The 17,070-nt window shown below is 39.1% G+C and overlaps 1 protein-coding gene across 17 annotated transcripts in view; it reads left to right on the top strand.

Moving 5' to 3' along the window:
- RASGEF1B (RasGEF domain family member 1B) overlaps window positions 1–17,070 on the top strand; it is a 550,562-nt gene that overhangs the window by 290,917 nt on the left and 242,575 nt on the right. For 12 of the 17 annotated variants that reach the window (XM_077882677.1, XM_077882665.1, XM_077882662.1 and 9 more), the window contains one exon: window positions 12,751–12,842. The exons of the other annotated variants lie outside the window; for them this stretch is intronic. The gene's annotated coding sequence lies outside the window, so the exon portion shown is untranslated. The remainder of the gene's footprint in view (window positions 1–12,750; window positions 12,843–17,070) is intronic. 17 annotated transcript variants of the gene reach the window in all.

Below are 17,070 nucleotides of genomic sequence, written 5' to 3'. Positions count from 1 at the left end.
CTTTGAGCTTGAAAGAAGGCTGTGCTGTTGGCATATTTTGTGGGCTTCTTGGGACAGAGTTTAAAGCGAAGATGTCAGAATTGAATTTTAATGATATTCAGAAAAGACGAGCAAGACAAAGGTTCTATGGCTCATCTTACCCCCACCACCTGTTCCCCCAAGTATAGGCCTGGGCAGCACTCACTCAGTTTCCTTACCCATGGATGGGCCCAGGAAGCTCAGTGTGGCAACAAAGTGAGAACAGCAAGGACAGGGCAGAGGAGGTTTGAAGAAAACAAGACTGTTCCAAGGATAGGAGGTGAGGGGGAGACTGTGTAGAAAGATGTCATCAATAGTAGCTAACATTTACTGGTTGCTCTCCGTTTGTCAGGAATTGTTCATAGCACTCTGCATTCATTTATTTCATTGAATCTTTACAACAATATGTGGTTGGTATTATTATTATGGAGTTTTTCAGATGAAGAAACTGAGGCATGGAGTCATTAAGTGACTTGCTCAAGGACACACAGCTAGTAAGTGCTAGAGGCAGGTTTTGAACTCTTCACCACCACTCTATGTTGCACAGTACAGGAGTCCCCCACTTACCTGTGGTTTCAGTTACCATGGTCTGAAAGCAGATGATCCTCCTTCTGGCATCAGGAGGTCAGTAGAAGCCTAACACTGAATCACAGTTCCTGCACCTTGCTTCATCTTATCGCGGAGGCATTTTATCATCTCAAATCATCACAAGAAGAAGGGTGAATACAGTAGGATGAAGTATTTTTTTTAAGAGAGAGGAAGAACACATTCACATAACTTTTATTACAGTATATTGTTATAATTATTCTTTCTATTTTGTTATTTGTTATTGATAAGCTCTTACTGGGCCTGGTTTGTAAATTAAACTTTATCATAGGTATATATGCATAGAAAAAACAGTATATATAGTGATCCATACCATCTATGGTTTTAGGGTTTTAGGCATCCACTGGGGAGTCTTGGAACACATTCCTCCCTGGATAATGGGGTACAACATTGATACTTGATAGATTGGATGTGAGAAGTGCATTGAAGGGAGGGCCCAAAGTGAACACCCCAGTGTTCTGGTGTAGAAACCACTCCCCATGATGTAATCATTATGATGGGGAACACCAGAGGAATAGCAGATTTGGGAGGTCAGGAAGGAGTGTGGCTTGGGACAATTTGAGATTAAGATGTTTTTGGAACCCTGATGGTGGAGATGTTCAGTTAGCTGATGGTAGGTATATGGTTCTGGAATTCAGGAGAGAAATCAGAGCTCAAATGAATTTGAGATAGATCTAAACAAACCAAAAGTAACAAACAAAAGAATACACATAGCAGAAAACCAAACATTTTTATAATACTGGAAATTTTGACCTTCTATTTTGAGCTGCTGATATTCAGAGTCCCTAGGTACTTCAATCCTTAGTGTTTATACAAAATAGGCCTTCATGCAGAAAGTTTATTTCTCTGGCTCTTCTATTAGGAGGCCAGACTTTGAGCGCTGTTTTCTTTTTCTTTTGTAGCCTTGATGGATTTGCAACCATGCATCCATCATCTTCCTCTTAGCCTTTGTGACACCATTAGCAAGCGTTGGTGGTACAGTTTATGTCCGTGGAACTGACATATGCAGACATCTGATGCATGCTATTTGTCCAATTGGCACTATGTACCTGCTGATAGCAATACTGAGAAAGAGGGGAGATGCTGCTGCTGTTTTTACAAGTCTGTAAAAATAACGTTTCAGGGCTTATACATTCAATAAATCTACTTGCAAAACTGATGGAACATTCTATATTGTGGGGAAGATAAATTAACCTCATACCTGTGCAGTTCTTTGTTCCCTGTTTGACAAGAGAGGGCTGCTCACGTGCAGCTAGCTATTGCCCACAGAAAACTGTGTTTCAATCTTTTAATAAAAGATGTCCTTCAAGGGCAACGAATATACCCTCTCCAGCACAAAATCAGAATATGTCCCTATTTTTGGACCTCTGCTGAATGCCTGCCTATCAGAGAACCAGTTTCTTGGAGATTTGAGGTGATGAGTGGTTTAAAACCAACAGTCTTCAGCATTAGATTGGTGGTGGCTTCCTGTGGCTGGAAGTCATTCCCCATAAGCTCAGAAAGCATTTCTGTCTGTCCTTCTGCGGAGTGGAGGGGTGGGCAGTGCTGCTCCACACGAGACCCTGGAGCCTGCAGGGACTGTTCTAGTCAGAAAATGCACAGAAAATTGCAAAGAGAAAGAAAAATGGCAACCAGCACATTTTAAGCAATACCGAGTCAGTCAGAATAAAAGCTGGGCCTGCAGGTTTCTGAATAAGCAGGATGATAGGTGCCCCAGGACATGCCTCTAATTTTCTGTCTAATAGCAATTGCCTACAGGGCCATTCCTTCTATTCTCTGTGTAGCTAGGATAGCTGTTGCTATGTGAGTCACCTCTGAAGAAGCCCATGTTTTCTTGAAAGAGGCTTTAGCATTATTCTTCCTTCTTTCTTTGAACTCCCAGTGTTCAAACTTTTTAAATGGTCTTCTCCTATTGATAGAAAAAAACTTGAGCGAAGACTCTCAATAAATATTTGTATTCTTAAAATGTGTGTGTGTGTGTGTATGTGTGTGTACGTGAGCATGACATACCTGTGTGCCACTGGCTACATTATATTATGAACATTATAAAATTCTATCCCTCCCCTATTCAAGTTAAGCATACTGGAATGCACAAGAGTGAGAATGGCATTATTATTTCAGTTATTAATTATTATTAGTTGTTAGTGAAAAAGAAAAATTCGTTATAATGTGAAAAAGAAAAATTCGTTGTAATGTCATATGTCCATATATATCTCGATATCTCAAATTGAGAAATCTTAAATTGAAGAGAGAAAAGACTAGAAGAGACATCTGCTAGCATCCAGCAGAGAGCCCCTTATAGAAGTCAGCATGTTCCTCTGTTCAGTGGTTATACACTTAGCATCTACTCTGTGCCTTCAAACCAAGCAAATCCCACCTGAATGAGCCTCTGTTCTCCTAGGGAAGCCCAGCTGCCCTGTTACATGACTCAAGTGGGTGGCATTTGCACAGGTTACATGGAGGCATTGGCAAGGGTGGTGTTAGAGGAAACTAAGCTTGACGCCTGCTGAGATCAATGCTATGAAGAATAATGCAGAGTGAGGGGAGCTGCTCCTACTGGTGAGATTGAGACTTGATGCAGAAGCTGGGAGGCAGCTAGTCCTATGGATATCAAAGCAGGAGCATTGTGGGTGTTGATTTTGGGTCCCATCAGTGCACATGAACGCAGCCCAGCAAGCCTGTGAATGACCTCCTGAGGGGCTGGCCGGTGCCCGGGGAGCAGGAGGCCCATCCTCAGCAGCTGTACGCTGCCACATAAATAAGGCACCAGAGCTTTGTTACACTCAGTCTGCTCCCTGTCAGGCCTGACAAGGCAGCACCCTTTGTGCTCCCTGATAATGGATTTCCTCTTCTGAGGCACCATCAGGTTCTGAAATGTGAACCGTGAACTGGTAAGCCCAGCTCTTCTCTTTCCACTTCCCGCTCTACGAGGCCGGGTCTTCAGAAGCTTTTAAGGACTTTTATGAACGTGGATTATCATTGTCTTGCACAAAATGAATGTCCAAGCTATGCATGCAGTTGAATCACCAGCTGGCTAGACTTTAGCCTGTGGTTACTGAGTCTTTTAGAAAAATGGGCCTCTAGGACGCTGCCCAAGAGGAGGGGCGGAGGTAGGAAGTATGATCTTTTGTTGTAAGGACAGTTAGGAGTCTTTGGAGTCTCTCTCCCCTTATGTTCCTAGTGACCTTTTTTCTTTTTTTTTTTTTTCCAGTTACAGAAATAACACATTTCTTAATAAACCCAACAATACAATGGTAGAAAAAATAATAAGCTCCAACCCTCTCTTATCATTTGTATATCAGAATAGAACAGAGGTCAAGCTGAGCCACACTGCCTGATGTAAACCCTGTCTGCCACTTGCTAGCTGTGTGACCTTGCACAAATTAATCTGTTTTGGTGTCAGTTTCCTTATCTGTGAAATGAGAGTCATAACAATCTTTTGCCTATTTTACGAGGTTGTAGTGAGTATGCAATGAGTAGCACATAATACATGTGCAATAATATCTGGTAAAAAAATAAGCATGATATTCATATTAACTATTATTAGCATAGCTATTATGAATGTCACTCTTTTCTTCATTTTCTCATAAATCATCATAGAATTTGGCAACTCATTTTTTTTCTTAATTAATCTTAGTTAATCTAAGTACCTTTCTAGATGCAAATATAAACATATGTAGATATTACTATTATTTTTTAACAGCTGCATCCTATTACTTAATGTGGACTTTATTTGTTTGAATATTAAATTTTTAGTAGGCATTTCTTACTCCTACAAACACTGTAGCAATAAGCTACATCTATCCTTTTGTACCTTTGCTTTTGTTTCTAAAAGGTTCTTAAAAGTACAATTTCTAGATCCAAAGTTATGAGATTCTATTCTATTTTATGGTTTGTAATTCTATCTTAAGTTTTTTTTTAATTTGGTTTAGTTAACACAGTGTTAAATTAGTTTCAGGTGTATAACATAGCAATTCAACTTCTCTGTACATTATGCTATGCTCACCACAAGTGTAGCTACCATCTGTCACTCTAAATTATGAGATTTTTAAAATGGTAATAGATGTCCCAAAATATCATAGCAATTTGCACTCCTACCAAAAATGTATGAGTGCTCATTTCCCCATGTGCTTACCAGCAGTGGATATTATCAATCTTTAATTTTTTCCAGCCCAGCAGGCAAAATATAGAATCTCATTGTCCTTTCAATTGACATTCCTCTGACTACCAGTGAGATTGGGTGTGTGGAAGGGTTCTAAGCTGAGGCATTAAGCTTTCTGGTTTGAAAAATCACTGGAGAGAGTTGGTTAGGATAGGGGTGGGGAAGGCTGATCTGGAATTAGGGAGGATGGTTAGGAGGGTGTTCCTATTCTACCTTTACTTATTCTTTTGACAATAATCTCTACTTGCAGATGTCAGTCTCTAACCCTGATCTTTGTCCTGGATGCCAGCATCATACTTTTTTTTTTCCCCTGTAATAGACATTACTGTCTAGATGCTTGTGTAGAAGCAGCTCAAACTCCACATGTCTAGAATGATTTCCTTTCTTCTGTTTTCCCTCTTCCCAAATCTATCCTTTCTCATAGTTTTCTCGACTTAGTTAATGGCCTCACTATCCCCCTACCTAAACCTCGGGGATTAGGTTTAGTTAGTTTTGCTGAAACTACAAAACTTGAAGTAATTCAGTTCCTGGCCTCTACCTCGCATAGCTAGTCTTGTCAGTAAGTCCTGTAGATTTTACTTCTGTCTGGCCATTCACATCCTTCTTGCCTGTCATTCTCTTTGTGACTGCCATATGATCACATCTCCCATCTCTTTCTTGTTCATTATATACCTGCCTGAGTTCCCAGCCTGATCTTTTTCCTTAGTTCTATTCTCTGCTTTGAATTTTCTTCCATCATTTACCCCCAAACAATGAAGTGAAACTTTCTCCTAACCTTAGCTCGAGAGTTCATTTTCCTGTGATGTCCTCTGTTACTCACACTCTAGTCTAGGCAGAACCAGTGACTCCTTCTCTTGTGCCCTTGTTGTACTCCTACTTTACCATGTATTACCAACACTCAAATCCATGCCACTCTCTTCCTCTCTCCTTCAGAGGTCTTTGACCTCCTTGAGAACATGCGCCATGACTTTCTCATCTTTTTATCCAGCACACCACTTTGCAGTTAACAGTTGGTTGAAACAAGGAAAGCACACTGGTTTCAACTTTTGTGGCTAAGACTTAGACTTTTAGTAAAATGTCTTATCTTTATATTTTTCATTTTAAATCGTAAAATAACACTTATTCCTCATAAGAAACTTGGAAAAAAGTTGAGAAGTAGAAATAAAAAAGAGATAACGCGTCATCTGTGTTCCCATTTATAACTTTATCTTGTCTTCCCCTATCTTATTTGAATGAGTATATAATAATCAGTAGTGGGATGAGTCCCCTCATCTCCATTCTTAGAGACTGGGAACCCTAGAATAAACTAAAAACAAGGGAGTCTGCCATGATGTTGCTTATTACTGGGAATAGAAGTTCATCTGTTAATATGAGAGATAAGAAATATGTTACCAGAATGTTATCCTTCACAGTATTTTGATAGATGCTTCTATCAAAATGTTTCATATTTTCAGTGTGGTGCCATGGGGTTTAGAGTTAAATTCTTGTGGGAACTGCACTTGGGATGAGTTGAGTAGATAATAGGTACTCATCTTGAAACCCTTCCTCCCACTGTATGCTTTATCACTCATCATCCTGGTTTTTTTCCCCTTAATGTAAAATTTCTCAGATGAGGTTCTACTTCTTTCCCTTATTCTCATTTCCATTGACCAATGTAAGCAATGAGCAAACTAGTGTCTGTTATTTACTTTATGGTAAGACTTGAAAAAGAGAAGGAAGGTGGACCATATCTCATCCCACCAGGCCTTTATATCATTAGCCTCAGAAACAAACAAAGCAGTTGAACTTCCTTTGGGGTTTCTGGTGTGTGCTTCATCAGCTATGATAGTAAATCTGTTTTGTAACTGACTCTTCTCCCTCTCTCTTCCATGATGAGGGATGTGGTTGCAATTTCCATTTGCATTTGTTCAGTATAATATCTTAATTTCCATACACAATCCTATGGTGGACATTTAAGTTTTTCCTTGCTTTTACTACTGTAATAATTATAATTAAGAAATATTTGAGGCACTAAACACTTTTTCTGTATTTTAGCTTTTATATCCTCAAGCCATTTCTAGATACAGAATTACTGAATCAAAGGATTAACACAGTTTGTGGCTCTTGAAACATTTTGCCCCCCCCCCTTTTTTTTAAAGAGCTTTTCAAATTTATACACTGCCCCATAATATATGAAAGTGGCTATTTTTTCACACACCATTTCCAAGAGTGAATGTTGACCATTAAAAAATAAATCCCAGTTAATTTGCCAGGTGATGAGTTGTTATAGAATTTTTACAGATTGTGTCCTCACTTCTTCAGGAAATCCTCAGACTGACCAAGACTATTCATCTGTTTGTAAAGGTTTTAACTGGACTACAAATCTGCTATAGGGAACTTTAAATGTTCTGATAGTCCTATAATTCTAGGTTACTCTGAACATTATTCCCGTTTATAAGATACATGGGATCCCTGGGTGGCGCAGCGGTTTGGCGCCTGCCTTTGGCCCAGGGCGCGATCCTGGAGACCCGGGATCGAATCCCACGTCGGGCTCCCGGTGCATGGAGCCTGCTTCTCCCTCTGCCTATGTCTCTGCCTCTCTTTCTCTCTCTCTCTCTGTGACTATCATAAATTAAAAAAATATATATACACAATTACACCTCAAAAATAGATTATTATGAGGAGTGTGGGCTGTGTCATCTTTGTGTAGGAGGAATAACTGATGTAAGAGATGGCAGATGGAGGCCCCAGGGAGAAAGGAAAGGAAAAAAGATGTTTGATCAGGGATAAGTTGTGTAATTAGGGGAAGGATGAGCTCACTAAAATTTGCTAACCATAAATCATAGTTTTATGACCAAAGGACTATTAGAGGATGTAACCAGGGGCTTGCTTTCTTTTATAGCTTACAAAAAATAAATCTCATACACATTTTTCTAGATAAAGGCAGGGGAGGGAAAGGAGAAAAAGACAGCAAAAAACTCTATGAATCTCTACAGGTGAGAATCCCTGTCTTTCATGACGTTTTGTTGCCTCCCTATAGCTATCTGCCCTTCCTGAGCTTATAACATGCAAAATGGGAGGTTAGCATATCAAGTCACCATTTGGAAATCATAATTTCAAAGTTCCCCAGAGCAGGAAGTTGCTATTTGTGGCAAATGCTTCTCAAACTATTTCTAACACTTCACAGATATTTTCTCACTAATCACCACGTATTTTTGTTGTTCCTTAATGGGAAAGTTGATCCGATGAGATGAGATTCTGCTGCTCTTCCTTATTCGTTTCCAGTGCCCAACTAAAGCAACTGACAAATGTGTATCATTGTCTACTTTGTGATGGGCCTTGGAAAGGACTGGGAAGATTGGCCTAAGCTCATCCCCCAGCCTCTTCTGGTTAGGTAATAAGCTCAAGGTGACTCATGACATAATGAAATTCTGGTTCCAAATAGATTACAGTCAAGTTTGGTAGAGACACACATGCACCAAGAGTGAAATGGTTTCAGTGGGTAATATATGCTAAATATGTTGGGGTACAACTGTGAAGACAGACTACAGTTAATACATAGCTAAATTTTTCTAGAGCCTAACAATTTAGAACAACTTGTAAGTAAATTATTCTTATTTGAGGTTCACTAAAACCCTGCCGTGTATTTTTTTTTATTTTTATTTTTTATGATAGTCACAGAGAGAGAGAGGCAGAGACATAGGCAGAGGGAGAAGCAGGCTCCATGCACCGGGAGCCCAACGTGGGATTCGATCCCGGGTCTCCAGGATCGCGGCCTGGGCCAAAGGCAGGCGCTAAACCACTGCGCCACCCAGGGATCCCCCCTGCCGTGTATTGTAGTCTCATTTTACAGTTAAATAAACTGAGGCTCAGAGATATTAATTAAATGGCTCGACAAGTAGAATTCCATGAATCAGGATATACAAAGGAACAAACATCTCAAGTTCATGACTGACAGAGGAAATTCACCTTCCTGGATTAGAAGATTCCACAAAGTGACTTGCAAGTTGTATGATTCTAGATGTGTAGGAGCCTTTGAGACTGAATTAGATACCCTTGAGTTTTTTAAAGTTGCGAGTAGGAATATGATGTATTAAAAAGGTGACGCTTACCTAGGTAGATAGGTAGATGGGATGAAGAGAAGCTGGTTTATAGAGGTTGGCTAAATAATATTGTAATAGCCAATGTATGATACACTTGGATTATTTTTTATTTTTTAAAGATTTATTTATTTATTTATTCATGATAGGCAGAGAGACAGAGAGAGACAGAGAGAGACAGAGACACAGGAGGAGGGAGAAGCAGGCTCCATGCTGGGAGCCCGACGTGAGACTCAATCCCGGGTCTCCAAAATCGCATCCTGGGCCAAAGGCAGGCGCCAAACCGCTGAGCCACCCAGGGATCCCCTGCGCTTGGATTTATATTTGGATGGGGGGATGGTGTAGGATAGAGAGCAGAAGATCCAAATGAAGGACATACCAAAGTAAAACATGGAGGTCTTGGTAATAAAACAGACATGGCTGATGACAAAGAAGGGGAAAATAAAAGGTGATTCAGTTTTGAGGCATGGAAGAAGAATGGCAATTCAACTGACACAGACCTGGCTCTTTGAATTCTCAGACAGACAATTCTCTGAAAGCATTTCCAGTGCTAGTGGAACACAGGGCTGGAAGGCCGTTGCACAGCAGTTTTCTGGTTTGTCTATAATCATAAAATTAATTTGATTGGGAGAGCTATCAAATAAGAGATAGGGAGACTACAAACCCGAAGAATAACTTTTGTCAAAGTCAAAGTGATGCTTCCAATGTTGATGAGTGTGTTTCTTTACTAACAAGAACATCAACACTAAACTAAACCACTTAAGCCAGTTTCTGCCTTGCTTGGGGAAAAGAGTTTCTACAAGCTACAACACGGACAGGAGAACTATAGTTCTTTAATAAGATTTCTACTTGTGAAGATTTGTAAAGTTTTCAAAGTCCTTTCAAAAAAGTAGATTTTACTCTTATGAAAATTTGTATTTCTCTGGTTTCCCCCCACAAGAACAGTTTCTGAATGCAGCTTTTGAACACAGAACTGCTGTTTTGGTGGGCATTTGAATAGGTTGGTGATAACAGAAGCTTTTGAATACAAAAGTGTTCTAAGCAGATTTTAGTATAATTAGTAGCTCATAGAATAGTTATATTCTAGTGTTCCAGAGTTTTCCTTATTTCAATAATCAGGAGTATTATATAAAAAGGAATATTATGTAACCAAATCTCACAGCTTTTAGTGAATAATGGAAAGGAAGTTAGGTTAGGTATCTTTCATGGACATAGAAGAGTCAGAATTTTTAAGTGGGCTTTTATTTTACCTGAATCTCTGTGCGGGGGAGGCAAGGAAGCAAAATGTTAATAGGACTTTTAAAGTCCTTTTGTTCCAGATCGTTTTTGAGTAGATAAGACCTTGAGTCAATAGCTAATTAGTGGCTTCCAGATGCAGACTCTTTGATCCGAAATGGAAAAAAAAAGGTATCTGACCAATGACCTTCCAGTGTCTGGGGCAGAAGAGAAGCTGACAGTTCTGGCTTTTCCTTCTCCCCCACAGTCTTCTCTTTCTCCATCCAGGTAATGTTTCCAGCATTCTCTAACATTGCGAGGCTATCTGCATGGACTTTCTACTCTGGAAATTATCAGCTGTTGTGTTGTGAAAATGTATTCCATGTTCTTCACAGCAAGTTGACAAGCATTTCCTGAAAACCTACCATATACTCTGTGCTAGTTCCTGTGCAAAAAATTTCCTTCATGTTGACTGAGTCTGGCTCTTCTTCTCTATGGAAACCTTGATAGAAAGCTAACTAACACTTCCAGGGATGCCCTTCGTTTGGGATGTGGACAGTGCTGGCAAGAGAGTTCCATAGTGAATTAGTATCATATCTTTCTGTGACTTCTCAATGCTAGATTCCTTTCAGCAAGTACGAGCCTTCCCTGAGATATATATACCTCACTATATCTCACATATATAGTGTCGTGCTCACATATATATACATACACATATATATGCATGGGCTACTGTTAAAGAGACAGAGACTAGATGTAGTGACAAGAGACTTGAACTAAGGAGGATTTCTAAACTGGAACTTTCCCATCTGCTGTGAGGCTTTGTCTTGGTTGTCTGACTTTGGGCAAATCCTTTGGTTCCTCTTTATCTCAGTTTCCCCATCTGTAGAATAAACAGTTGGTCTAGAGGCTGCTTATGATCCCTGCTGTTTCCCTTGCCTCTAGCACTCCGTTATTATATATTATTTAATTTTTATTAGGGAAAATACTACCTTCTATACCCTCAGCGTGCTTGGTAAACTGATATAAACTATGTTAAAGTGATAATATTAGCAAAATTTGCTTTGTTGGTCATTCAGAAACACATTTCCGTCATTGGGAAATAAATCGACTAGAATGGATAATTTGTGTAATGTCACTGTCATGCCTCTTTATTTTTTTAAATATTTTATTTAAATTCGACTTGCCAACCTATAGTATAACACCCAGTGCTCATCCCATCAAGTTGTCGTACCTCTTTAACTGGATGTTTCATGTGTGGAAAATAACTGTAACTCTCTTCAAGTGATAAAGCCACAGAGTTTAATTAGACCGTTTTACTGCATCTGCTCTATGGAGGCAATTTTTTGTTGTTCTTTTATGGAAAAATGATTTTTTTCAGTAGATTAATACAGGCACAACATATTTCTATGGCGGGAACAAGGAGGGAGATAGGGATATAGGGTGGGAGAATACAGAGGAGAGAGAACTAGGTAGAAACAAAAGAGATCCTAATAAAATCTGCATGCCCTTTAGAAAAGAGAAAAAGGCACAGCTGCTCCTGTAAATCTAAAGTAAATAATAAAGCTTTGTTGTTTAATTATTCAGTTACATAGGGCCTGTTAGTGATGAGGGTGAAGAAAACAGAATAATCTATTTAAATTAAACCGTCACAGGGCATTCTTTTGGGCCCCGGCTACTTCTCTGACTCGCTGTGGGAGGTGTGCTTTCTGGGTTGGCATCAGCTCAATCAGGATGGTCTGTCATTCTCGACAGCAGAACTTAAAGGCTGGGGAGTGAGTGGGGCACAGGGAGGGAAGGAGATTCGGGACACCTGTGCTTATCCTCACAGACTCAGGGAAACACTCCCTAGGAGAACACACACCCATGCCTGCCCCTGTGATATATTATACCCTGTAATTCTAGGGCAAATCATCATTCCTTTGGTTCCTTTTGAGATCCTTTCTTTTGAACCAAAGTTGGACTTTTCCACAAGATTCCCTACCTGGAGTTTAAAGCTTGCTCTGATTTATCCCCTAATACTTTTGTTCCATTGCCAAGGTTCTATAGCCTCAGTTACAGGACCCAGGTGTGATTTTGCTAGCAGCTAAATCTGGTCCCTTGATAACCACCAAAAGCAGTGGCTTCCTGCAGAGGCTGCCCTGGCCTTGGGCTTGTTGTGTGGTCAGAATACTAATTGCTGCCTCTGATGTTTGTCACAAATGCCTAGGAATGAAAATATTCTAGTCTAAGATTCTTTTTCTACCTCTCCTGTGAATCTGAAGTTGCATATGGATGGTTGTAAAGGGGGGCAGGCAAGGTGCCTGAAGTCATAGTTCTTCTCTGTGTCTAACCTTCCTCACTGGATAAAGGAGAGGGTTGGCTGAGGTCATTCCCAGCTCTAACACAGCAAGACAGCACAATGTCCACATCTTTATCAGTATTTTCCTACCTGCTCAAATCCCATCAATTCTGTGAGGCCTCTTTGTCCAGACTCTTTTGCCTCCACCAAATAACCTTGCTTTTTGCAGTATCATCTCACCATGTTTCATTGTAACCCTAACAGCCTGCTTTATATTTTAGGCTTTGTATATGTGTCTGTCTCCCTGACTAGCCTGTTAACTCCTGGGTATCAGGGCTGCTCATGTCTTATTTATCTTTCCATTTCTCATAGTGTTTTCTGCATTGCAGGCAGGCATTCAAGAAATAACTGAGTTCAACAGAACTACTCATTTGCTGTCACAGGGAAATGATCTGTAAGCAAGTCCTTAGGAATACAACAGGTAAAACCTCAACTCCTATTAACCTCTTTAGAAGCATAGCAATTGAAGAGGTAGTTAGCTCCTTGCTGCCAGACCAAAGCTAATTAAAAGGACAACTGGCTCCAAGAATTCTAGTTCCCTAATGTACTTTTAAAGTTCTATAGCAAACAAGGTTATTTTAATTCCTGCTAGATTAATGACCCCACAAAGAAGTGGCCCCTACAGACCACATCTACAGATATTCCAGAGATAGTAAGTCTTGGAATCCAATGAAAACAGACCAATCAGAGCTCTTTTTTCACTTTTCTGGAACAAAAAATTCAAAATGGTATCATTTCAGTGTATTTTTCAAAGATTTATTGAGTCCATACTATATGTTCAAGGTATTGGGAGATACACAAAGCTGGAAACAGCTTCTACTCTTAGGAGTAGCTTATTAAGAAATTGCTCACATAAAAAAAAAAGAAATTGCTCACATGACTCTAATGTGAAGTTGAGTTTAATAAGTACAACCAGCAAAGTGAAAAAAAAATGCCAATTATGGGGCTCAGAGAAAGCTCATATTTGACTGGACTAATTCAAAAAAGCTTCCTGGACACTGTAGAATTTGAGGATGGCATTAAACGTTAAATGCAATTTAAGTAGATGAACAAAAGTAAGAAAGTGGGAAAACACAGAGTATAGGTTAATAGTTCAATTTTTTTTTCAGAATAGAGATTATATATGTTGGAGTTGTGGGAGATAAGACAGGGAAGGTAGAGGAAGTTCATACTATACATAATATTAAATCCCAAATGGATGTATTATTCTGAAATTGGTAGGCAATAGGGTGCTAGAAAAGGATTTTGATCAGGGGAGTGAATATTTCAGATCAGAGGTCAGCAAACTTTGACCAGTGGGCCACATCCTGCCTGCTAGCATGTTTTGTTAGAACATGACTGTGCCCATTTATGTATTTATTGTCTGTGGATGTCTTTGGGCTACATGGGAGAGTTGAATAGTTGTGACTGACACATATAGCCATATGCCCCACAAAGTCATAGCTATTTACTATATGTCTTTTATGGAAAAAGGTTGCTGCACCCTGATAAGAACAGCATTCATTCATTTAGCCATTCATTTATTTACTTACTTGTTGATTAATTCAGCAAACATCCAGCATTTACTGAGTACTAGGGATATAACCTGTTTTTTTCCCATTATTTAATTTAAAGTTGGGGTGCCTGGCTGGCTCAGTCAGTGGAGTGTGCTACTCTTGATCTCAGGCTTATGAGTTTGAGTGCCATGTTGGGTGTAGTAAAAATAAAATCTTTTAAAAAAATAAATAAAAAATAAAGTTGGATCTTTATTCAAATTACTCTTTAGAATTGTTCAGAGAATTTAAAGTCTCTTATAATTCTTTTTTTTTAAAGATTTATATTTATTTATTCACAAGAGACATAGAGAGAGAGGCAGAGACATAGGGAAAGGGAGGAGAAGCAGGTTCCAGGCAGGGAGCCCGATGTGGGACTCAGTCCCAGGACTCTAGGACCATGCCCCAAGCCAAAGGCAGCCGCTCTACCACTGAGCCACCCAGGAATCCCTCTTATAATTCTTTATTAAACTTGTAGTTTCTTCAAATGCTGTGAAAATGTTCATTTTTCAAGCATACCTTGCTAATCTTATCAGCACTAAAGTTCAAGGATATCTAAATCAATGATTCAGGTACAAGGTGAAAATATAGTAAAAACTAACTAATGTGGTGGAAAGGTTATCATATTGTAAGTGAAAAACAGGGAGATCGGTTATACTGCATGGATGGTCCCCAACTTAAAGGATTAACTTAAGATTTTTCAGCTTTACTATGGTGTGAAAGCACAGTACACATTCAGTAGAAACTCTCAGATTTTGAATTTTTATCTTTTCCCAGGTTAGTGATATACAGTACAATACTCTCATGACACCGGGCAGTGGCAGTGAGCCACAGCTCCCAGTCAGCCACATGATCATGAGAATAAATAGTCAATACATGTACAACCATTCTGTGCCCGTACAACTATTCTGTTTTTTACTTTCAGTATAGTATTCAATAAATTACATGAGATATTCAACACTTTAGTATAAAATAGGCGTTATTGAACTGTAGGCTAATATAAGTGTTCTGAGCACATTTAAGGTGGGGTAGGCTAAACTATGAGGTTTAGTAGGTTTAGGATATTAAATGCATTTTCAACTTAATGCTGTTTTCAACTTATCATGGTAAGTTGAGAAAGATCTGTGTAAGTAAAAATTACTTTGGCCTCCTTATCGATAACTGAATATCTTAATTTTTCCTCTAAGGAAAGATGGCAATAGAAGGGAAGAGTATGGGCCAACCTCCCCATAACCTCCTCCCCAACCCCACTTCTATGACTACTGGTACCACCACTTCCCCTGTTATTTCTATCACTTCTGGTGTTATGGAAAGTAGTCCTGTGACTGTATGAGTGTTCTGGAGTTGCTTGAACAAATACCACAGACTGGGTGGCCTAAACCACAGAAATCTGTTTCCTCACAGAACTGGAAGTGAGAGATCAGGGATTAAAGTGCCAGCAGGGTTGGTTTAATTCTGGGACCTTTCTCCTTGGCTTGTAGATGGCTATCTCCTCCCTCTATCTTCATATGGTCCTTCCTCTGTGTGCCCACATTTTCTCTGTGTTCTAATCTTCCCTCTTCTTATAAGGGCCCCAGTCATATTAGATTAGAGTCCACCCTAATGACCTCCTTTTATTTTAATCATCTCTCCAAAGACTGTTTCTCCAAAAATAGTCACATTCTGAATTAGTGAAGGCTAGGACTTCAATATATGAATTTAAGGGGAGCACAGTGTTTCTCCTTTATTTTCCCTCTAAGGGAGAACTTTCCCTCTCAAGTGAAATAGGAGTAGCAGAGGTATGTTCCCCAGCTAACATTTATGTAATAAGTGAAGAAGCTCATAACAAAAATATGTAATTAAAATTGAATATATAACGTGTGTGTTATGTATAGTGTTCTCTGTCTCTATTACATTTGGTAATATAAATATCTAGCTATGTATAACACATATGTGCACATATGCACATAAATATGTTTATTTGTTTATTTTTTTCTCACTCATATGTTTAAAACCCATATATAGAAAAAGGACACTGAAAGAAAGTACACCAGAATATTAATATTAGTCATTTTTTGGTTGTGGGACTATGGATACTTTTTTTAAAAAAAGATTTTATTTATTCATTCATGAGAGACACAGAGAGAGAGAGAGAGAGGCAGAGACACAGGCAGAGGGAGAAGCAGGCTCCATGCAGGGAGCCTGACGTGGGACTCAATCCCAGGTCTCCAGGATCAGGCCCTGGGCTGAAGACGGCGCTAAACCGCTGAGCCACCCAGGCTGCCCACTACTTTTTGTCTTTTCTCCATGTTTTAGTATTTATTAGATTGTCTCCAATTAATATGAATTACTCTTTAAAGAAAAATGTATACTTACTAAAATTTTAAAAGTAAATTATTAAATTATTCATCCCTAGACAAGTCATTCATAACAAAACAGTTGATAATTCCCACTCTCTCTTTTGGAGTAAGTCCTGCCATAGAATTATTGAAAGAATTAGTGAAGTACTTTGAAAGGAATATTCTTTTTTTAAAAAATTTATTTATTTACTCATGAGAGACACAAAGAGAGAGGCAGAGACTTAGAGGGAGAAGCAGGCTCCCTCCAGGGAGCCTAATGCAGGGCTCGATCCCAGGACCCTGGGATCATGACCTGAGCCAAAGGCAGATGCTCAACCACTGAACCACCCAGGTGCCCCTGAAAAGGAATATTCTAAGAACAAATTACTCTTTCTGGAAACCAGGAAAAAAAGTCAAATCTAAAACTTGACTACTCTATGAGGAAGTGAAAAACTAATAAAAAATTAGAATACCAAACAAGTAAAAATACAAAGCTCTAAACATAAGTATATTTTAAACTTTGTTTATTATCAGAAGGATTATGCTAATATGGAGTCTTTGGGTCCAGACCTATGTGTACCTCTTGTTCTCTTATTAATACTTTGCTAGTCATAATAATGTATGACTTTAATAATGAGGGGAAAAAAGAGTGAATTCAGGAATTAGCCAGCCAGTGAGACCAACAGAGAGGCCAAATAATGACTTGGACTTGAGTTTGGTTGGCATAGTTTTCCCTAGCAAGAGGAGGAAATTTCTTCCAATAAGAAAGGTAGCAGAATTGAACATTTGTTTTCTTCCA

Source organism: Canis aureus, chromosome 33 (genome assembly GCF_053574225.1).
Source record: "Canis aureus isolate CA01 chromosome 33, VMU_Caureus_v.1.0, whole genome shotgun sequence".
Lineage (NCBI taxonomy): Eukaryota > Metazoa > Chordata > Mammalia > Carnivora > Canidae > Canis > Canis aureus.
Note: the sequence above shows the minus strand (reverse complement) of the source record. Positions and strands in the feature narration are given on the sequence as shown.